At 39.3% G+C, this 23,582-nt stretch overlaps 1 pseudogene; it reads left to right on the plus strand.

The window, feature by feature from the left end:
• Nucleotides 1-2,990: 2,990 nt before the first annotated feature.
• On the plus strand, nucleotides 2,991-19,416 carry LOC143671745 (zinc finger protein 75D-like; annotated as a pseudogene).
• Nucleotides 19,417-23,582: the final 4,166 nt, after the last annotated feature.

A 23,582-nucleotide genomic window follows, 5' to 3' on the forward strand; every position in this document is an offset into this window, starting at 1 on the left:
ATAGCTTTCAAAAATTGAAGTTGTGGCTCTGATCTAGCCAGGGACTGATGGGAAACAATCGGCTTCCTTCAGGAGGAGGCATCCTATAAGCCCCTGAGTGACAGCGCCAGTTCTCTTGGAGGGCCCCCAGGAAGGAAGGGAGCATAGAGAGCAAGCACAGTGGGGAGGCGGTCCCAACCAACGTGCATATTCTCGTGGGCCCCACAACAACCAGGGATGGCCATTCCCCAGGAGGATGCTAGGACCTCACACCTCTGGTAGCTGCCTTTTATGGGGCAGATGCAGTAAGGACACCCTGCGCCCCTAAGGGCTAAGCTAGAAGCCCAAGGCCCTGGAGTTGGTATTTTCCATCGCATCCACAGAGGGAGTTGGTTCTGGGCCTATTCTAGCCTGGAGGTGGGCCTGGAGACGATTTCTGAGGGAGACCGGCTTCTCAGTGAAGTGAAGAAGCCCTGTGGCAGCCCCACTTCTGCTGTACTTAGACTCCACAGTTAGGTGGAAGTTAGGTGGAAATTATTAAGCACCAGGGAGTTCACACGGAAGAGAAACCCCATAAGTGTCAATAATGTTTTAGAGGTTTTAGTTGTAGTTTATATCTAAATAAGCACTTAATGACACACCAAAGAATAAAACCATATAGATGCTCCTGGTGTTGGAAAAGCTTCAGTCATACCATAAACCTCCATGCACATCAAAGAACTCATGCAGGAAAGATTCCCTTTAAATGCCAGGTATATGGGAAAAGTTTCTGTCAGAATGTGCACCTTGTTAAAGACTGAAGAAGACAAGCCCCTCGACCTTGAATCAGATCTTTACCGTTTGGTGCCCGGTCCGCAAACTGCGACTCAAGAATGGTGGTTTGAGGAGAGATCCCAGGGAATGAGGGAGGGACCGAGTGCCGGCCTGATTCTCCAAGGCCCCTGCCAGACAGTGTGTCTGGAATACTGCCTCCCTCAGAGGAGCAGGGGCGCACAGCTTCACTCCCCACAGTGGCAGGAGAGGGTGACTTTGCAGTAGAGACTGAGGAAGGGGGAAGTGGCCCCCACAGAAGCTGAGAAAGGCGGTCTGGAGGAAATAGGGACTTTAATTTTCCCTTTGTGTTCTGTCAGAGGACACTTCAGATAGAGAGGTCTCCTGTGTCCTTAGCAGCCTCTGGGGCCGCAGCTTGGTGGGGCTGGGGGCTAGGCAGGATACAACCACTTATTTAGAGTGGGAGGTGGCATCATCATTGATGGATGGTGGCGTCATCATTGCAGGGCAGCGTTCGGCCTGAGTCCAGGTGGGGCTGTAAATTGTATAAAGTGTACCCTCACCCATGCTATTGTGCAACAAGTCTCAGGTGCCAGGGCTCCTGGTGGCTCACCAATATCCACGTTATTCCTTCTGTTCTCTGAAACATCCTTCAATGGTTCCATTCTACGTTAACTTTAACCACTTAAGTTAGCTGTCATGGAGCACTACTCAGCAATTACAAAAGAATAAACTACTGATATATGCATCACTGTGAATGCACATACAGAGAATTATGATGAGTAAAAAAAAGCCAACCCCCTAAGGTTACATTCTGAACGACTTAATTTATATATCATACTTGTGATGACAAAATTACAGAATTGGAGACCATACTAGTGGTTTCCAGTAGTTAGGGTCAGGGCTGTGAGGAAAGAGATGAGTGTGGTTCTGGATCTTGGGCAACACAAGGAATTTTTGTGATAAAGGAACTCTTCTGGATCTTGACTGTATCAGTGCCAACATCCTGAATAAATATTGCACAGTATTTCTGTAAGATGTTAGTATTGGGTGAATGGTAAAAGAGTATCCATATTATTTCACACTACTGCATGTGAACCTACAATTAAGTCAAAATGAAAATTTTAATTAAAATATCAATGAATGGTCTCTTTGTGTTCTGTCAGAGGACACTTCAGATAGAGAGGTCTCCTGTGTCCTTATCAGCCTCTGGGGCAGCAGCTTGGCGGGGCTGGGGGCTAGGCAGGATACAACCACTTATTTTTAGTGGGAGGTGACATCATCATTGATGGATAGTGGTGTCATCATCGCAGGGTGGCATTCGGACTGAGTCAAGTGGGGCCGTCGTCCGCCAGGCTGGTGCCCAGGCACCTACAGCCATTAAAAACCTCCTGAAGCAATCTCAGTCTATCCTATGAACAAAGAAAATCCAAGGGTGCTACTGATGCACACTCTGACACTGCCTGCCTGCAGAGTACTTATGGGTGCTCTCTATTCCATCAAGAAGGTGGAGCCACCCTGCGGTGGGTGAGAGGTATTCAGTAATGTCTACCACTGCAACCAGAGAAACATCCCCGTTCCCCTGGCTTATGGTGTCATGACGTAACAGGTCACTTCAGACTCGGAAACATCAGCCTAGACTTACTCAAAAAGGAGGAAGAAAGTCCTTTAATGCTCCTGAGCTGCTGTGGGCATTACAGAGCAGACCATTTCTTTGAATTCTCATGGTATCCTCAAAACAATTGCGTTGCCCTTTCTGTTGGATCAACCACAGGGAAAACGGAACTTAGGAGGCTATCTTTGACCTTGATTAGAGAAAATAGAATGTCCTTGAGAAAATAGAATGTCAGCAGATCGTTTACCCTTACCAGCAACCTCCTTGCTTATGACAACTTTAATCACTACCGACTCTCTCTCCAGTTTTATGACCTGAGGTACAAATTACTTGTAAATAAAGGCCAGCTTTATTCATGTATAATTAAACTAAACAAAAAAACAGTTCTATGGGGTGATAGATATTGGTTCTTATTTTCAATGAGACGGGCACTTATAGACACCACACACACACTTGTAAAGTTGTACTATCTTTATTGAAAGAGTCCAGATGTTGTCTCGTAAAAATCAGTTCAGGATGTTCATGAACAACACAGAAAATTTCCTCAGGCTCTTTTCCATCCACAGCAGGGCCTTCTCAACCGACCCTAGCCCTTTCTGAACAGGCAAGCACCAACCAGTCGAAGATGGCTTCTCAGCCCATCTTGCCTGAGTCCCAGGTGATCAACATTTTCCATACACATTCCTTTGGCTCCCTCGTTCTGCTTTCTTTCTGCTTCTGTCTTGGAAATCTTGGCTGTTATTTCCTTCAGTGTTTGGATTTTCATGTCCTAAAAAGATGGGTGCCAGGACTGCTTCTGCAGTGGGAAGGCCTAAATTGAAGCCCATTTTCTTCTTTAGAAATCGCTGACATTTGAAGATGTGAACATGTATTTTACCCTGGAAGAATGGAAGTTACTGAACCCTACTCAGAAGGGCCTCTATACTGGTGTCATACAGAAAGTCACTGAGATAGTCATCTCTGTAGGTAATATGCCCCCACCCTTCCTTTGTGAAACAGTGGAGTCATCTGTTGCATCTTCAGAGTAAGGAGAATGTGTGCTGGTGTCAGTCAAACTATTTCGGTAGCTTGTTCATTTTCAGCTTTTGTTTGGGGGGGAGAAAGAACACCTGGAGTGTTTTGCCCAAAGACACATACTTTGCTTCCTTTTTCTGAATAGAACTATTGTTCTATTCCATTCAACTCCCTCATTCTGGAAACCTTCTCATTTCACAAATATCCCACCTCAGGAAAGGGCCTACCATTCACCAATTGTCGCAGGGCCAAATACCTGGCTATTGTCTTTTATTCCCATCTATCTGTCATACTCCATACCAATCCCTCAAGAAGGCTTCTTAGCTCAATCTTCAAAATATATCCTAAATCCAACCATGGCTGCACTTTCTATTCTTATCTTCCCACACTAAAACAACCCTTCATCTCTAACTATGGCTTTTCAATTGCCTTCTAGCTTTTGTTTCCAGCCTCTACTCTTGCCCTCTCGTGCCTTTTTCTGCACACCAGCTAAATCTTTTAAGAACATAATCAGTTTGTAGCATCTCCTTACTTTGTGTCCAGCAGTGACTTCTCATTCAAAATAAAATCCAGACTCTTTCCTGAGGCTCACTGGGTCCTATCCGACTTGGTGCCTACTCCTGCTTCTACCCTCATCTCCTGCCACCAGAGCCCCTGTTCTGTCCTCTTTAGCCACATTGGCCTTCTTGCTGTTCCTTGGCCTTCTTGCTGTTACTTGAACTTGCCAATCTCCTTTCTTCCTCTGAGACTCTTCTGAGGCACACTTTTTCCCCACATACTCACATGGTTCCACTTTCTCTCTAATTTCTAATCTGTTTTGATCACTCTATGTCTCAAACATGCCTTCTACAACCCCTCTGTTTATAGTAAATTTGCCCCCAAACCAATCACTGTTCTCTTACGCTTAGTCTTCTTCAAAACATTTATCACTTTTGACATTACATCATTTGTTCACTCACTCACTTGCTAGTTCATTCATTCATTCATTTATAGTCAGACTATATTCTTCCAGTAGAATATAAGCACCATGAGAATAGGGACTTTGTCTTATTCATGCTTTATCCCCGACCCGCAGAGAACTGTCATGCTTGTAGTGAGCAGTCAATCTATATTTATCAAATTCCCATGTAATGCATAATTTCTGCCACCTGGAGACCTGCATTTTGCAAAGTTGCAAAAGGTGATACTGGTCTGTGTTAGGCACGGGTTCATTAAGGGATTCCACATGAGGCAGCAAGTTAAAGTTTAATAGGTTTATTGAGAGAGAGAGAAACAGATTGAGAGCAAAGGGAGAGCAGACAGGTGGGAGCCAGCAAAAACTGCTAGCAAAAGGAAAGGAAAAATGGCTCCATCTCTCTTTCTGCAGCTTGTACTTTTAAAGGAAAAAAATGCACCAAGAGGGATGGGGGTTGATGTGTGGCCACAGGCATCACCAGAAGATATCAGGCTGGTGCAGCTCATGACTTCATGCTCATGGTTATCTGGTTTGACCTCTGGTAGGTGGGGCATCAGTACGTTCATGCTCATCTATCTTGCCAGTACATCAGGTCCTGTCAGAGGAGCTGCTGAGGGAGAGAAACCTAATGTGCCCCCATGCCACGGAATCCACTTTGTATGTCAAGTTTTATTTTCTGGGACCTGACATTCCTGCCTTTTTATTTTAATGAAATTGACTGGAGCTCAGGTTAGGTTTCGGGGGATGCCTTAGCTCACTTGAAGCAATTTTAAGAAGCAATAGGGATGTCGTGTTCTCTTTTTGGCTACTTCCTTCTGTCAAAGGGGCCGAGTTGGGGAAGGAAAAATTTCTTTGAGCCAGGCAGAGGCATCATTAATTGTGCTCCTAGGCATCTTTGGTTGGAATGGGCTGATAGTACCATTTTTGCTGCAACAGGAGCAGGTTTTACATTTTGTTGTAGCAGGAGTATGTTTTTAGAAATCTGCTGGTTGATTACACCTGCTGTTGACCTGTGAACAAACTTAGTCATTGTAAGATGCAGATGTTTAGGAGGAAAATTAATAGGAAGATAATTAAGGATGAGTGAGTTGTTAACAAGATTTAAGGGGTAAAGGGATGAATTGATAAAATAAGTTGTTGTTTTTGGAGAGTACAGCATCTTCAGGTTTCAAAACTTCTTTGGCATTGGAACAATTTGGAGGTTTTAAGTTTCTGAAAAACAAACCTAATGAGTAAAATTTTATAGAGCATTAGATATTTTTTAGGATTTCTTGGAACATTGGTGGTTGGAGTTTGCTGTATTGTGGCAGTTTGTAGTATTTGACTGAAGTGTGCCTAAGAGTAATCTCCAGAATAACGGCTCGATTTGAAATGTCTTAGCCATTGAAACTCTATTTCTTTTCCCTTTTTTGGTCAGTTCATCCCTGTTAGGGCCAGGCTCATCTTTGGAGCTTATGTCTCACAGTACCAGGGCCAGCCAAGTTCTGCCATGCGAGGGTTAGTTGTATTTCATGCTGCAGTTCCAGGTTTATATTCCTGGAAAGTATGCCCCACGTGGGGGGAAGCTTAGAGTTTGGCTTAGAGAGAGACCACATTTGAGCAACAGCAGAGATCTTCTGGAGATGGTTCTTAGGCACTAATTCTAAGTAGGTTTAGTTTACTATTATAGAAATAAGTTTCATAAGGACAAGCCTTAAAATTGAGGCCTTGGCTACCTGGGGAATTCCTAATAGTTTTATCTTTCCCAGTCCCTCAAGGGACTTTGCAGACACTTTTTAAATTTTTTGCCCCAAACACATTGAAATGTAAAGTATAAATCATTAACTTGCAGAGTGCACAGGTAGTTTTGTGGTTAGAATGCCCGCCTTTCATGCGGAAGATCCAGGTTCGATTCCTGGACCATGCACCCCAAAATAAAACACATTCACTTGTACAAAGCCTCAAGATTTTATTCCTTATTCCAGGTTCTATATTGAATAAAAATGAGTTAGTTTGTTTAATTTACTAAACAGATTAAATTAGTGCAAATTTTGGACAAAAACATTTTTTATCTCACACAAAAGTTAAAGCTTTAAAATATAGACAATATTATTTTTTACCTTTACTGATTTAGCTTGGTTTTAACTTTATCAGTTTTATTACATTTTTAACTGGAGTTTGAGAGTTATGTAAAGAGTAAAGTACCTCAGAATTTAATGATAATAGTTAATGCATACAATCTGAGCTTTAATCTTTATAAGTACTTTTAAATGAAGCTTTTTTAGAAATAAAAACATTAGATAGCTGTTTTACATTAAGAAATCATAGCAAAGGTTTTGTTCTATTATATTTTTAAACATTTACCAGAGTTATATTATTTAATAGATAAAATATAATATATATATATTTGTTTAACTTTTCTTTTAAAGCTGAGCACGTGTATTTTTAGAGAACTGTTAGAACAAAGCAGTGCAACTGACAATTTGGCTGTTTCTATGATATGTAGCCTTTTTTAAGTAATTAAAACTATGATTAATAACACCATACCATTGCTTAACATCATATAGATTAGTATTAGGATATAACATTGATAGTAATAATATTGTCAAATTTTTAGGAATTTATACAATATTCAAATATATGAACATTTTATTTATTTAAATTTAATTTGTAAAAAGATAGAAAATTCTTTTTAACCATTGTAATATGTTTCAAATACTTTTTATGCAATAGGTTAAGTTATTTTAGTACCTTAGCACCTTGTTTATACAAGGTGAAAGAACAAATTATTTGTAACAGTTTTTTTCCGAAGGGTAAGAAGACTTGTTTCTGAAATAAAGGATAATGCCAGCATAAACATAAATAAGGATATCATTTTGATGTAAAATATTTTAGACACAGTATTTGGAGGATTAAGAAAAATTGGTTTTTAAAAATAGTTTATATTAACAATCATGTTAATAGAACCCAGAGAAAACTTAACTCTAGCTTTGTATGAATATTCAGCATAACACAAAAGCTTTCCTTTTTTTTTGAAATATGTGATAAACAGACCTATTAAATTTTGGTTAGTACTGATTATGACAGGCAGAATTCACTTTCATAAACTCCTTCTTTATAACTCTTTACAATTATTTTATGACAGACAGAATTCATTTTCATAAACTTTTTCTTTATAACTTTACAATCATTCAGAACTTATAATAAAAAATGGCTATAACAAAATTCATTTTCTCCAACTTTTTATTATTTTTTTATTTATTTAGGGCATATAATTTACAATGACTGTAACAAATAAAATCCATTTCTTTAAACTTTTTATTACTTTTGTATTCATTTTACTTAGTTTTTATTTATTTAAACTGCATACAATTAGAAATAAATTTGATAATACATTTGTGCTGGTTTGAAAGGATGTATGTCCCCTAGAAAAGCCATGTTTTAATCTAAATCCCATTTCGTAAAGGCAGAATAATCCCCATTCAATACTGTATGTTTGAATCTGTAATTAGATCATCACCCTGGAGATGTCACCCAATCAAGAGTGGTTGTTAAGCTGGATTGGGGGAAATGTGTCTCCACCCATTTGGGTGGGTCTTGATTAGTTTCTGAAGTCTTATAAAAGAGGAAACATTTTGGAGAATGGAGGAGATTCGGAGACAGCAGAGAATGCTGCACCACCACGAAGCAGAGACCATCAGCCAGCGACCTTTGGAAATGAAGGAAAACGCCTCCCGGGAAGCTTGATGAAGCAAGAAGCCAGGAGAGAAAGCTAGCAGATGACACCGTGTTCACAATGTGCCTTTCCAGCTGAGAGAGAAACCTTGACGGTGTTCGCCATGTGCCTTCTCACTAGAGAGATAGACCCTGAACTTCACTGGCCTTACTGAACCAAGGTATATTTCCCTGGATGCCTTAGATTGGACATTTCTATAGACTCGCTTTAATTGAGACATTTTCTCGGCCTTAGAATTGTAAACTAACAACTTCTTAAATTCCCCTTTTTAAAAGCCATTCTGTTTCTGGTATATTGCATTCCGGCAGCTGGCAAACTAGAACAATATTAAAAAGCTTTTAAACCTGTATACTTCTTTTCAATAATAGTACTTTTGCAGGGAAGAAGAGCCAGATATTTATAAAATAATGGAGGAAGGGAAGAAATTTATATTTAGATTTAGAACATGGCTAAGCATTTAAATACTTTATACTCAGACACATAAATGATTATTTCATAATATATTTAAAATCATTTAGTTTAATTCAGGAAAAGCTTAAATTTTTCTTAACAATATTTCTAACTGCTAATAATGCCAGGAATGTGTCAATTTATAGAATTAAGTTGCAGTTTTTAAAAATTGGTTCAGAGTTTTATTTGTTTAAATGCTACTTTTTATTTAAAGGTTTTAAACGTCATTTCTATGAGGACTTCTTCGGTTATTTTTATTTGTCTGCCTTTTAAATTTTTTCAGTGTTTTTATGCCTTTGTTACCACTGTTTTAATTAAAGCCTTAATAGGTGTATATTTTAACTAGAATATAAACCCTTAGAAGCTAAGATTTATGTCTTTTTATTTATGAAGTCTGGCTTTAATAAAGTTATTAAATTTCAGATTTTTATACATATTGAGGTAAACAAATGGCTAAGTAAGAAAAGTCAGAATTTTTAAAACTTCAGTTATTTAAAGTTATTAAAAATCCATTTTTATTTTTATTAAACTTTTTTGATTTTTAAATAAATATTTGCAGTATTAGCATATTTTTACATTCATTACATTTTATATAAGTGTCGTATTAGGTACATTGCTCAATTTATGCAACCTGTTAGGCTACTTTAAGAGGGATTTTGAGAATGTACTTATACTATTAGTCTATTTATTAGTAAGTTTATTTAAATTTAAGGAGACCATTCTTAAGCAGAATAAAATTGCAGTTGTTCAATTCAAAAATTCATCATTCAATTTTTTATTGTTATTACAATATTTTAAAATTTCGAAGAACTTTAAAAGTACATTGACAATTAAGTTCTGAGAAATATATTGAGCTTATTGAATTTGACCCAAGTTTAAATGTGGGAAAACTTTTTAATTGGTAGCACAGGTAGGAAGATATTAGGCTTAGAGCTCATTAAGAATTTTCTTATTAATTTGCCGTTACTATCCAGAGGTAGGAGACTATATATTGAAAATTTATACTGACATAAATAGGAAGCTTATTATTTGAAAAAAAAAACAGAAACAGATATTTTTGAGAGGGATAAACAAAGGATTGAATATGCCATTTTATTCCATCTTCATTTTTTGTATGAATGGGATGAAATACATTTAATTCCCTACTTGTATTAGTGTTTTCATTTTAAATTGTAGCAAGGTCAGATTATGTTATAGAAATAAAACCTTTTTATAAACTTATAACTAAAATGCTTTTAATTTTTTTATACAGCCTAAAAATTCCCCTTTTTAAAAAAATTCTGTAATTGGTAAACAGTTATGAACATTTGACTAATATAAATGTAGGAACATATCAATTACTAATGAGATTGAAAACATTAGCTAACAAATACGCATTAAATATTTAACATATCGAATACATTAGTTAACAATCAAACAGACCTGAAACACTTATGTGATAGAATAGTACAGAGGAATAAAGTTGTCAAGTTTGGGAGGAAAAACTTTGAGACCATTTGTTAATTGAGAGTCCCATGTTGCGAGGCAACGTTTTTGTTGTTTTAAAGGGTGTTGTGGCCAAGCTGAATTGCAGAGAAAAATAAGTTTTTCTGGTTTTCTTTTCTTTCTTTAGTTGGAGTTTACTGAGAGTGGTTTTAGGAATTGATGTGGCTTTGCCCATGGTTGTCGGAGTAGACTCCGTGTTAAAGCGGGTCGGGGCACCGCGTCTAAGCAGGCTGAACGAAGCACTGCATTAAAGCAGGTGGGGGTGCCTTAGGGGCACCTAGGTAGACGCCGCGTTGGGGTACTGCGCTGGGGCGGACCAAAATAGACGCTGCATTAAAGCAGGTTGGGGTGCCTCACAGGCACCAAGGTAAATGCCAGGTCGGGGTGTCTCCAGGACACCGAGGTGGGGCACTTTAAGTAAGATTTAACCACCCAGATTCATGATCCTTCGCAACGACAAGGCAGGCATTCCCGGTTTGTCATCGGAGACCAGGGGAGCATGTGCAGTTGTTTGCTTAAGGCGTCCCTCAAATTATTTTGACGGCTGTACCAGGGAAAATGCTCCCTGAGCGTCACGCTCCGAGTGTGGGAGAGTTTTGACTGAGCACTCAGATTTTGTAGGCGCTGATGCTGGGGCCACTTTAATGCAAGCTTACGCTGCGCTGAGGCGGACTGGGGTGTCCCTGGGATACCAGACACAACTTTCCAGGGAAGCATTGGGCAGAAAGACATCACTTACCTAGGGCCGAATTAGCAGTCGTTTGAATGCCATGGATGTGAGCTGGCATCATGGTTCAGATGGTCTGAGCCGGAAACTCAAGCCGTCAATCCCATGGAAACCATAGCGCTCACGCAGGTTCGGGGTATGGAGTGACTGGAAGGCTGCTCCTGTAGCTCCGCGGGATTGGAAACTCAAACCTCAGTCTGGTCTCCAAAAGGAGTGGACTGGAAGGCGGTTCCGTAGCCCCAAGGCGCCAGAAAGGTTTAGTCAGACCTCCATCCTGGGTTTTCGGCAACATTTATGTTAGGCACGGTGATTCAACATGAGACAGCAAGTTAAAGCTTAGTAGGTTTGTTGAAAGAGAGAGAAACAGATTGAGAGCAAAGGAAAGCAGGCAGGTAGGAGCCAGTGAAACCTGCTAGAAAAAGGAAAGGAAAAATGGCTCCATCTCTCTTTCTTTTTTTTTTTTTTGATGACTAATAATTTGTTTTTTAATTTAGTTTTTCCTTAACCAGTTCAAATTTATAAATCAGTGTTTGAGGGCAGAAAAGAAAATGTTAGAGGAACACACAAGATTCTGTCCAGGATACACTTTAACAGTCTTTGATCTCTATTCTCTTGTCAGAAGGCAGCTATTTGTGGTATTGCTTATTCTTACCGTTTGTTTAATTTCTTCTAGATACAGACTTTCCGTTGGCACCAATGAAAAGATTCAACTGAATTCCCTCATTGCTGCTTTTCAAGTCACCAGAGACCTGATTGTGGCAGAGGCCTAGATGTCTAGGCCTATTGGCTACAATTCTGAGGACCCAGCAGTGCCTAGAGAACAGAGGGCCCACTTAGAGGATGAACTGCTGTCCAGGGCCTGGGTGACAAAGCCACAATCACTCGTCTGAGAAAACTCCATTCCAGGCTTGGGTAGGCAGACGTCAAAAAATGTACCTTATTTGTGGCAGTTTGGAGCAGACATGTACAAAATTATTTTAATATACAACTATCTTATTGCACTGCCCATTTGTTTTTCACAGGGGGGGGAAAACGACTTGTCAGCCTTAAGGCTTTTACCCTTCAGTTGCTTTAAGGACAGGAAATTGGCCTCTCTCATTTTGGTTTGGAACATAAGGCTTTTAAATCTAACATGGTCCCAGTGTCCTTCAATTTAAGGTAAACTGAACCTCTCCAGAATTAAGTTTATAAATATAATCTTTGGCACTGTATCTTTTCTACCTTAAGTAGGTGTTAAATTTCAGGCCAATTCTTACATAAAACAAACCCAATCCTTACTTTAAAAATTGGATTTTTTATTTCTCTTTAAGTAGAAGATTTATCAGCAGCTTCTTAATTGTGGTGTGGATGGTAGGAAAGAATTTAAGTGTCTTAGAGCTAGCCTTTAAATTTGCCGCTGGGGACCAGTAGTTGTACAAAGCTCACTTGTTAGTGCTGGGAGGTCACATGAGATTAAGCCTGACTTTATAACTGCTTGAAAGGATTGGGAATTTTGTACGAATTTAGCAGCTTGTTTTACAGCAATTCTGCTTCATTTATGTTAGCGTTCTTCACAATTAAAATCTCTCTTTCTGACAGCTTGTAGTTTTGAAGGAAAAAACGCGCCAAGAGGGGTGGGGGATAATGTGCGCCCACAGGCATCACCAGGAGACATCAGGCTGGTGAAGATCATGACTTCACACTCATGCATATCTGGCTTGGCCACTGGTGGGTGGGGCATCATCACTTCCGTGCTCATCTATCTTGCCAGCACATCAGGTCCTGTCGGAGGAGCTGCTGAGGGAGAGCAACCGAATGGGCCCCCATGCCACAGAATCCGTTTCGTATGTCAAGTTTTATTTTCTGAGACCTGACAGTCTGTCCCCTCTATTTGGAAATGAACCAGTGAGCTATAGAAGTGTTAGAAATCTTTTCTATTCCAGTGCTTTATGCTTAGGCACTAAATTAAATTAAGTATAATTATTACGGGGATCAATGTGCATTTGTTACCTTAGGCAGAGACCTTCAGACTGGCTCTCCTGGACATGGATTCACCCACGAGTCTTCCTGAAGAGTTAATAAGACCAGAATATATTCCCTGCAACCTTTCAAGTTGACCCCTCTTTGGTAATCACAAAGTATTCCAGGTATCAGAAAGGGTGAACATGGGCCCAGTTCCCATTCCCCATACCTTTTCATTGATCCACATTAGGTTTATTTCTTATCTCCATCATTGCACATCTACCCCAAGGTATGGGAGAGTACAAACCATATTTTGGACTCAAGATTGTTCCCATTTAAACATTTTGGAATAAACATCCTGTGAAAGAGTGTTTTGTTTTTCCTGAGACAGTCTGGAATTAGTCAATCAATTAATTGTTCAAATGGCAGTTCATAGCCTCAAGATTTTGCCATCAGTGCATTTATTATTTTTGCACTGTAAAGTTAAAGTGATCAGTTTAGAGTTCAGGGATAATCTTGGACAATCTCCTGCAGGTAAATGTAAATATTCTATCATGTACTTTCTTTCCAGGAGCTTACCATTTTAAAGTTCTTCCCCTGCAATTTTTAAGTTGGAATTTTAGATACTTAAAGATTCACATGCACATTTTAAATATGAGACAGCAGGTATTCATACACATTACTAGTTTCACTCAGTGGCAACATTTTCAAAACTGTATTATTTATTACAACCAAGATATTGATATTGATCCAACCTACCATTCTTTTTCTGATATTGTCTTTTATTTGGACATGTGCATGTGTACGGGTGTATTTACTTCTGTACGGTTGTATCACACGTGCCGTTGTGTGTCCATCACCATAATCAAGGTATGGAACAGTTCTGTCATGACAGGGATCCCTCCTGTTGCCCTTCATAGCCACCCACCTTGTTCACTAATTCATGCCCATCTCTGATCTGTTCTACAAATCTAAAATTTTGCTATATCAAAATATCAAGAGTAACAAAATGCATAACTGTTCAGATTGGCTTTTTTCACTCTGTATAATTCCCTGAATTTTAATCCAAGTTGTGGCATGTATCAATAGCTCATTCCTTTTCATTGCTGAGTAGTATTTCATGATATGAATTAGGCAGCAGTTTGTTTAACCATTCACCCTTGATGGTTATCTGTACTGTGTCCACTTTTGTCTGTTTTAAATGAAGCTGCTACAAACATTGGTGTATTGGCTATTATGTGGACATAGATTTTCATTTGTCCAAGAAATAAATGACCAAGAGTGCAATGCCTGGTTCATAGAGTAGCCACATGCTTAATTGATAAGAACCTGCAAAAGTGTATCAAGTGGCTCTACAATATTACATTCTAAGCGCCATTGCAGGTGTGAATCAGTTTCTCTGCATCATCACCACCATTTGGTGCTGTTGCTATTTTATATTAGCTGTTTTAGATATGTTTAACTATATCTCATTGTGGTGTGATTTGCTTTTCCCTAATGGCTGATGATGTTCTACATCTTTTTTATGCTTATTTTCACCTGTGTACCCTCTTTGGTGAAATGTCTTTTGCTTATATGCCAGCTGCATTGCTTTATTGTTTTACTCTTGAGATTCAGGGTTGTTTTAGTTTGCTAAAGCTGCCGAAACGTAATGAAACAAAAATGTTCTGGCTTTTGACAATGAGGTTTTATTATTATACAAGCTCACAGTTCTGAGGCCATGAAAATGTCAAAATTAAGGTATCAACAGGCAATCCAGTGATTCTGGACTCCTCTGTCACATGGCAAGACACGTGGTGCCATCTGCTGGTCTGTCGCTCCCAGACTTTATCGCTTTCAGCTTCTGGGTGCACTGTCTTCTTGGCTTTCTTTTAAGCTTCTGTGACTTCCTTTCTTAGTTTCTGTTTTCTGTATCTTTCTCTCTGTTATTCATCTGCCTATAAGGACACCAGTAATAGTACTAAAACCCACCTGGGGCACACCTCAACTGAAATAATCCAGTCACAAGGTCCAACCCACAATAGGGACGATTACCTTTTAGAACATAATCTTTTCTCGGGTGCATAACAGCTTCAAACCATCACATTCTACACTCTGGACGCCCAAAAGACATGTTCTTGCCATATACAAAATACATTCATTTCAGTACAATATCTCAAAAGGCTTAGATCATTTCAATAACAATATTGAGCACAAAGTCTCATCAAATTCAGTTACGGTTGTGGTCTGGCCTAGAACTCATTTCCGCTCTGGCTGTGGACCTGTGAAACTTGGAATAAGTTACCTGATTCTAGTATACAAAGGATATATATAAGAAGAAACTGAAAGTAAACAGAGGTCACAGGTCCTGAACAGTTCTGAAACCCTGCAGGGCATATTGCATTAAATTTCAAGGTCTGAGAGTCATCTGTAGAACAATGCTTTGTCCTCTGGGCTTGATAGAATGGAACCCTCCCCTTTTCCAAGGCTTTGCACTGTGGCCCTGCTCTCTCCAAACCCTGGGGTGAGGGCTCCAACAGCTCCAAGAATTGGGGTAAGGGCCGTGATCTTGGCTTCACCCTCTTCAAGCACTGGGGACAGAAGCCAGACTCTCTGGAGTCTCTGGGTGACAGGATCAGCTCCCTCAGAACAGTGGAGTGGTGGCCAGACTCTTCCCAATCCGAAAGTTCTCGGTTTATCCCTTTCTTCTTGCGTTTTACTATAAGCTGCAATGAGAAATCAGGCTGCACTTTCCACATTTAGTTTGGAAATCTCCTCAGCTAAATATTCAAGGTTGTTATTTTCAAATTCTGCCTTCCATCCAACATCACTACTCAATTTTGCCAAGTTCTCTGCCTCTTTAAAACAAGGAGTGTCTTTCTTCCAGTTGGCAGTGACACATTCATCATTTCTTTCTAAGACCATGAGCATTGGAAGTACCTTTAGCACCCATAATTCTATCAACAGTCTCATCAATAGGCCTTTTCTGACAAGCACCTCAGAATTCTTCCAAAATCTTCCCCTTACCCATTTATAAAGCTGTTCCAGCATTTTTGGTATTTGCAATCTTAACACCCCACTCTTCTGGTGCCAAAATCTGTTTTAGTTTGCTAAAGCTGCCAAAATACAATTTACCAGAAATGGACTGGCTTTTTGTTTTAATATTTTTTATTGTGACATATAACATATATATAAAAAAGCAACAAGTTTCAAAGTACATTGTACAAGTAGTGCTAGAACAGATTTCAGAGTTTGGTATGGATTACAGTTACACAGTTTCAGGGTTTTCCTTCTAATTGCTCCAAGACACTGGAGACTAAAAAGAATATCAATATAATGGTTCAGCTGTTACACTTGTTTGTTAAATCTTATTTGCTATAACTCCTCCTCCTTTGATCTTTCTCCCAATCTTTAGGGGTGTTTGGGCTCTGCCCTTTCTAACTTTTTCATGGAACATCCTATTATTTCCTACTGATGCTCAAAAGCGTCTGCGCCATTGTTCAAAAAGGCTTACATTCCTCCATTGTATTGCTTTTGCACTTTCATCAAAGATGGGTTGGCTGTATTTGTATGAGTCCATTACTGAGTTTTCTGTTCTGTTCCATTAATCTGCGTGTCTGTTCCTATGACAATATATCATTGTAGTCCTTATTTAGCTGTATATTAATCCTTAAAATTCAGAAAATGATTCTTCTCACTTTATTCTTCTTTCTCAGAATTGTTTTAGTACTCCTAGTGCCTGTGTATTTCCATATCAATTTCAGATAAGCTTGTTTATGTCTACAAAAGCTGTTTGTGACATTTTGATAGGAAGGACATTACATCTATACCTCAAATTGAGAAGCATTGACATCTTTGCTATGACAAGTTTCCATACTATAAATATGGTAGTTTTCTTCATTTGTTCACACCATCTTTGATTCCATTCCTCAGCTTTTAGTAATTTTCAACATAAAATTCCTGTATATATCCTCACCTTCTATGTTCTGTAAAAATTTCGTGAAATTGGTTTTAATTCTTTAAGATTTGGTAGAATTTGCCAGGGGCACCTTATGAGCATGGAGATTTCTTTGGTAGGACTTTTTAAATTATGAGTTCAATTTTTTAATGGATATACTACTGTTAGGTTAATTACTTCAAATTGGTTGAATTCTTGTAGTTTGAAGTTTTTGAGGGACTGCCCTATTGCCTCCAACTTATCAAATACATGACCATAAATTTGTTTATAGTATTCCCTTATAATTCTTATGGAAATAGAATATATTGTAACATCCACTATTTTGTTCTTTCCATTTTTTAATTTATATCCCTTCTATTTTTATTTTTGCTGGAAATGTATCCATTTTATTTTCAAAGAAAAGTTTTGTGTCATTGATTTCCTCTCATTAGTTAGCCCTGATCTTTATTATTTCATTATATTTGTCTCCTTTGGGGTTTTGGTACTTATTATTCTAGTTTATTGACGGAGGAACATAGACTATGGAGATCTTTCCCCCTTCCTAACGTAAATATTTAAGGCAGTATGCTTCCCTCTAAGCATGGTGTCATGGTCAGGTTCATGTGTCAACTTGGCCAAGTGCTGTTACCTGTTTGCCTGGTTGGGCAAGTGCTGGCCTGCTGTTGCAATGAGGACATTTCATAGAATTAAATCATGATCATGTCAGCTGCATCCATAGCTGATTCCATTTGTAATCAGCCAAAGGGTAGTATCTTCTGCAATGAGTGATGCTCAATCTAATCACTGGAAGCTTTTTAAGGAGGACTCAGAAGAAACAGGTTCTCTTCCTGCTTCGGCTGGCAAGCCTCTCCTGTGGAGTTCATACAGACCCTCCATCGGAATCATCAGCTTCACAGCCTGCCCTGTGGATTTTGAAGTCTGCGTTCCCGTGGTCACATGAGACACTTTTATAAATTTCATATTTGCGAGTGTTCGCTGTTGATTCTGTTTCTCTAGAGAACCCTAACTAATACACATGGATTTGGTTGTATCCCATATATTTTAGTATATTACAGTTTTTATTTTTATTCATTTCTTTGTGTGCTTTAATTAGTTTTGTGACTTCTTATTTGAATCATGGATTATTTAAAGTGCATTGTTTGACTCTGACATTTTTAGAGATATTTCCCTTTTCTTTCAGTTATTGATGTCCAGTTTTACTCCATTTGGTCAGATTACCCTTTCTCACTTGAGTTATGTCTTTTGATATGGTTTGATTTGGTTTTGAATTGCAGTCACCCTGCTTTAGTATAGCGTGCTATTTCATTCATACTTTCTTGGTCCATGGTTCGAAGGACAGTTTAACTTTCTCAGCATCTGTGTGGTGTTCTTTTGGTCACCTTGGTTTTATTATTAGACTGGTAATCCCACTTGTCCCTGTACATTCTGCTTGGGGAAGTGGAAGCTATTTCCCCAGTCCAAGCCACTCAGTGTTTCTTGATGGTAAGGGGAGTTTCGAAACTGAGGGGAGGGGGAAAGAGTCTTCCTGGGCTGGAACACATCCTGTGGATAGGACTTTCTTGTCAAATCTTTCTTCTGGCCATTTGTCCCCTGTGGTTGGAAGGGAACCTCAGGCTTTGAGGTGTTGGATCTGTTTGCTAGATCTGCCTGTACACTGGGGTATCTCTTGCACTGTGTTTCTCAGAAAGAGGTTGAGAAGAGAGTACTGCTCCTGACCCCTTTCCGTGTGCTGGCCTCCAGGTTGGCCCCCTTTTGGGATGGTTTCAGGCTTGCTTGATGTTTTCAGAAGGATACATTTTTGTTCCAAACAAGAATGAGCATACTTGGGCAATATTGTTGGGCTAAGCTGGACATAAGAAAACACTGGTTCTGGGGTGCCTTCTTAAACTAGGTGGTGCCATATTATTCCCACTGTGCTGGTGTCACAAACTAGTTGAACTTCTTCTTAACCATTTTTGAGGTTTCTCCTTGGGTTGTCTTTGGAATTGTTTGGAATTGTTTCTAGTAGTTCTTAATGTGGAGTAACTACGAGACATGGGTCTATGCCATCTTGTCCAGATGTGATCAGATTTCAGACTTTATCATATACTATGAAATCAATCATCATTGAACATTCTCCCTATCCCTATGGTTCTCTTGTACTGATACAGAGATGACTGCTTTTCTGTTTATTTCAACAGAGTTAAAGCTCAAAAACGTCATCGGAAATTATATGCCTCCATTAGAATTAAACGCACCACATGGCAAAGGAGCATCTGTGCAGTAAAAGATCCCAAAAAAAGAAGAGGTGAAGGAAGTCCTGAGTATACAAGAGTTGGGAAACAGCATCCAGACTTACCAGGGAAGAAAAGAAGGAAAGAGTCAGCTTATAAACAAGAGCTGCTGAAACTTATGGCTACTCCCAAGAATGGGTGCTCAGTAGAGAATCAATTTAAATGCCAGGAGTGTAGGGAAAACGTGAGATTTTGGCCTCCCCTTATTAAACAGCAGGTAATTCACACAGAAGAGAAGCGTCATGCATGTCAACAATGTGATAGAAGGTTTAGTCAGAAATCAGATTTTAATAAGCACTTAATGACACACTAAGGAACAAAACCATATAGATGTTCCTGGTGTGGGAAAAGTTTCACTCATAGCACAAACCTTTACACACATCATAGAATTCACACAGGAAAAAAAGCCCTTTAACTGTCAGGAATGTGGGGAAAGTTTCTGTCAGAAAGTCCACCTTATTAAACACCATAGAACACACTCAGGCGAGCAGCCTTATGGCTGTAGCATGTGCAGGAGAAAGTTTAGCAGGCGCTCAAGCCTTCTGAGACACTAAAAAGTTCATAGGGGGAGGGAAGCTCGTCTAGTGGCCCCAGTCTAAAGAAAGTCACCAAGTGGAGCTTGACCCTAAGATGATGAATTAATAAAAAATCGTCAAGCATCAAAGATAGGGTTCTGTCATGAACAGAAACCTTGAAAGTTACAAGGGCCATGCTTGGCAAAAAAGGAAATAAGTTGTCTTCATGTTCAACATACTATATTTAGTACTTAGAACTTAGCACAGAACTGACATACAGTGAGTTCTTTATACTTTACTACTTAGCATAAATCTGGCACCCATAGTGAGTTCTTTATATTTTATCACTTAGCACAAGACTGACACATAGTGAGTTCTTTCTACTTTAGCGCTTAGCACAAGACTGATACTTAGTGAGTTCTTTATACTTTGGTACTAAGCACTAAGCACAAGACTGATACATAGTGAGTTCTTGTACTTTAGCACTTAGCACAAGACAGACACATAGTGAGTTCTTTCTACTTTAGCACTTAGTACAAGACTGACAGTCAGTTCTTTATACTTTGGTACTAAGCACAAGACTGATGCATAGTGAGTTCTTATACTTTAGCACTTAGCACAGACTGACACAGTGAGTTCTTTATAATGTAGCACTTAGCACAAAACTGACACATAGTGAGTCTTCGATAAATAAAAGGATGAGAGTATATCTATAAAACAGCAGAAACTTCTCTGACCAGCTGAAAATTAGCTCTGGTTCCTCTGAGCTTCCTCAAGTTCAGTGTTCTTTATTTCCAGGATGTTAGGTAGTTGGCAAATGCACGACACCCATGAGTACTTGTCTCATTCTCTAGTAGGGGGAATGGAAGAGAAGAGTATTCAGATCCTTTGCAGGGAGCTTAGGGAACAAATAATTGGACAGCTGCACTTACTCATTCAAATATATGAACTTCCAAGGCTGGGGTTCAGGGCACGTTACTCTGGAATAGAAAGAAGGGATCCATTACGTGCTGTGGGAGAAGCACTTCCACTTGAAAGCAACTGGGGCTTTGCAAACATGGGACAATTCCCCTTAATCCTCGCAGAACTGAGATTCAGAGACTGTTAAGGCCTTCTGATCCCAAAGTAAGTTAGAAACATTGCTTTGCATACCAAACATACTCAGACAAAATGCCGATTTGACAGCTACTAAGATGCATGTTATGAAGTGAAAATATTCTTCAAGTATGTTTGGGATCTAGACATTTATAATGTCATTGCTTCTTTAATCTACCAGTTGTCACACCATTTGGGTGTAAATGTACACTGAAAAACTCAGAGACTAAAGGAAAAGGGATAGAAGTATGCTTTTTCCAGTGTTTTTTAAGCACAAAAGAATTTGTGGGTGGCATGTGTGTTTTTGTAGCTCCCCTAACATCTCTCAGAGCATTGTTGTGGGACATCAGTTAGGGAAATACTGATACAGTTAAACTGTCAGCTTTATAGCTCCTCAAGGTCCATAATGCTAAACTGGGTCATTAGAACAAAAACCAGATTTCATGTCACCTGAGTCACAATTAAAGGTCCTTTCATCCATACTTCACAGTTTTGCTGGTGGCAGAAAAACATTACCATTCCTCAAATTAGGAAGTTGAATCTTATGATGTCATGTTAGACATTGGTCTTAAAGCAAAACTTAAACCTGTTCATCCACTTCCTAGTATATGACATGGAGAATTCTCTATCCATGGCCCAAGGAGAGGTTTTCGCTTCTCCAAATTCAAATCACCCAGTATTGTTTGGCATCATCTCATGTGTCTAGTAGGGTATCCAAGTGTTTTAGCAATAACAGTTTCCCTAACTTCCCACAGCTGCCACAGATGGAAAAGAAGCAGGACATCAGTTCTGCCTGGTCCACTAGAGTAGACCGCATTGCCCAATCTGTGTTGAATGACCAGTTTGTAGTTGCACCTTACTTCTATCTTCAACTTCACATCTGTTAAATCTTAATGTTTTTGTAAAGCATGATAAAGACAATTGATGGAAAAGTTCAATAAAAAAGCCAAAGGCACATCAAGTCCAAGACTAATTTTATTATTATTAGATTCAATAGATATAAAGCTGCATTTTCAACTTGCTGCAAAAACTTCTAAATGCTTCATCCTAATGTCTGAATTAAAATTGGGGGGGGGGGGTGCAGACCAATAACATAAATCATTCACCAGCACTGTCCCACAGGTGACATTCTGGAGAGCAGTGCTCAGACTCAGGTGTCATGTCAGCTCACGCTAACAATTCAGTGTGGTGGTACTGGGGGAACTGATGGTCAACAATACCAGACACTCAGATTCATTTATTGGGACAGGAAAGAAAAATTTCTTACTTGGGAGCTTTGAGAGCAAATAAAATGGGAAGTTTTTAGAATCAAATCAAGATAATTATTTTACCATATTTTCTGTCCTACTTGTAGTCCCAGACTCTTTATCTCTGTTAATTGACGTCTGGATTGTTGTGTCTTCTCACAGGGTGAATAGAGGAAGGTAATTGGAGCCCTGTTCCAGGAATCCATTTTATTGTGTTAGTGGGCAGTGATGAATGATCATTCTTTGATTTGCAGTATGTGAACTGGAGGCTGTGAGGTTGGTGCACACTCGTCCGTGGTTGGAAGGTCGGCCCAATGTTGTGGCTGCTAAAGCTCAACCACATACACTTGGCTTCCCTGTGGGAAGGTCTGAGATTTCACAAAACTGAATTACTGTGAATAGCAAGGAGATGCATGGGACATCCATATATCGGTGCACATCTGCTGCCCAGTGAACAAAAGAAGAAATGTCAGGGCAAAGTAAACCCTGTGGCTTAGGGCAAAGGTTACACTTCGGCAGAACAGTAGGAACCTGTCCTGTGATGGTGGTGGTTTTCCTCCCTTCCCCTTGTTCTCAAGATTGTCTCCTAAGAAAAGACAATGTGATCATAAGCGAACAAACAGGGAAGTTGGAAGATACACAGTTATATGGCCATGACTTTCATAATTTATTTAAAATTTCATATAGTGTTACTTTTTAAAAAAATGATTGTTTTGTGCTAATATGAAGCCTTAACAAAATTCATATGTTACCACATGATCCAGGGATGGCCAATGGTCACTTTTACTTTTCAGATAAAATTAATTTTAATGATATATTTGACTTAATGTAATATATCCAAAATAATATCAATTCAGCATGTAATTAATCTAAATATATTATTAACAAGATGTTTTAATTCTTTTTTTGTACTAAGTCTTTGAAATTAGGATGATCCAGCTTTTAAGTGCTCAATAATCACTTGTGGCTATTGGCTATCTCATTGAACAGCACAGATTATGTGGGAGGAATTTTTTAAATTTTTACAAAGAAACATTCCAACTTCCCTCCTACCCAATCTTCCCCTCCCTCAGGAACTTCAAACCTGTTTCTTTAATGTGATCTCTTCTACTCTGTCAAAATTCCCAAACAGGGCGAGGGGGAGGAATCATCAGTTCCATTTTAGAGATCAATTATTTAAGGCAAATGGCAGGATGTATTTGTCTTAAGAAATTTCAGGGAAGAAAGCAGAAAGAAAGTTGGGGTTTCCTGGTTCCTGGAACAGAAACCTTGCTGCCCTTTCAATGGAGGGGACCTAAGAATATATTAAATCCTCTCCCATGGTATTGTGGAACAAGATTTAGGAGCCAGAGCTTCTGGGTGGCTCACCAATATCCATTCTCCTCTTTCTGTTCTCCGAAACACCTTCAATGGTTCCATTCCCCATTAATTCTAACCACTCAAGTCAGCTGTCACCATCTCAGAATGAGGAGAATGAGGGAATAAGACACTATTGGACTAAAGGAGAGAAATATCATTCTACCTCATCATTGCCCATCAGCTCTATACCACATGGCTTAGATACATCAACTCCTCTGGCTTTCTGAAGGGATAGCAGGAAGACAGTGCACAGAAGTCTCTTTGACTGGAGCAATGGCAGATAATCCATCCAGGGAGCAGAGTGAAGAGAGGGAAAGGTTCAACACCAGATTCCACAGCCTAAGAAACAACTGGGAAAGCACAACCAGAGCAGAGGCAGGTGTGAGGGGAGTGGGTTCTGATGCAGTTCCTCTGCTCTCGTCCTCAGGAAGAGGAAGACTTCAGGGAGATGGTCTGTATAAATAGAGGACAATAAACGTCCTGGAAGAGCAGAGAATATAAGTC

The sequence above is a fragment of the Tamandua tetradactyla genome, chromosome X, assembly GCF_023851605.1.
Source record: "Tamandua tetradactyla isolate mTamTet1 chromosome X, mTamTet1.pri, whole genome shotgun sequence".
Taxonomy (NCBI): Eukaryota; Metazoa; Chordata; class Mammalia; order Pilosa; family Myrmecophagidae; genus Tamandua; species Tamandua tetradactyla.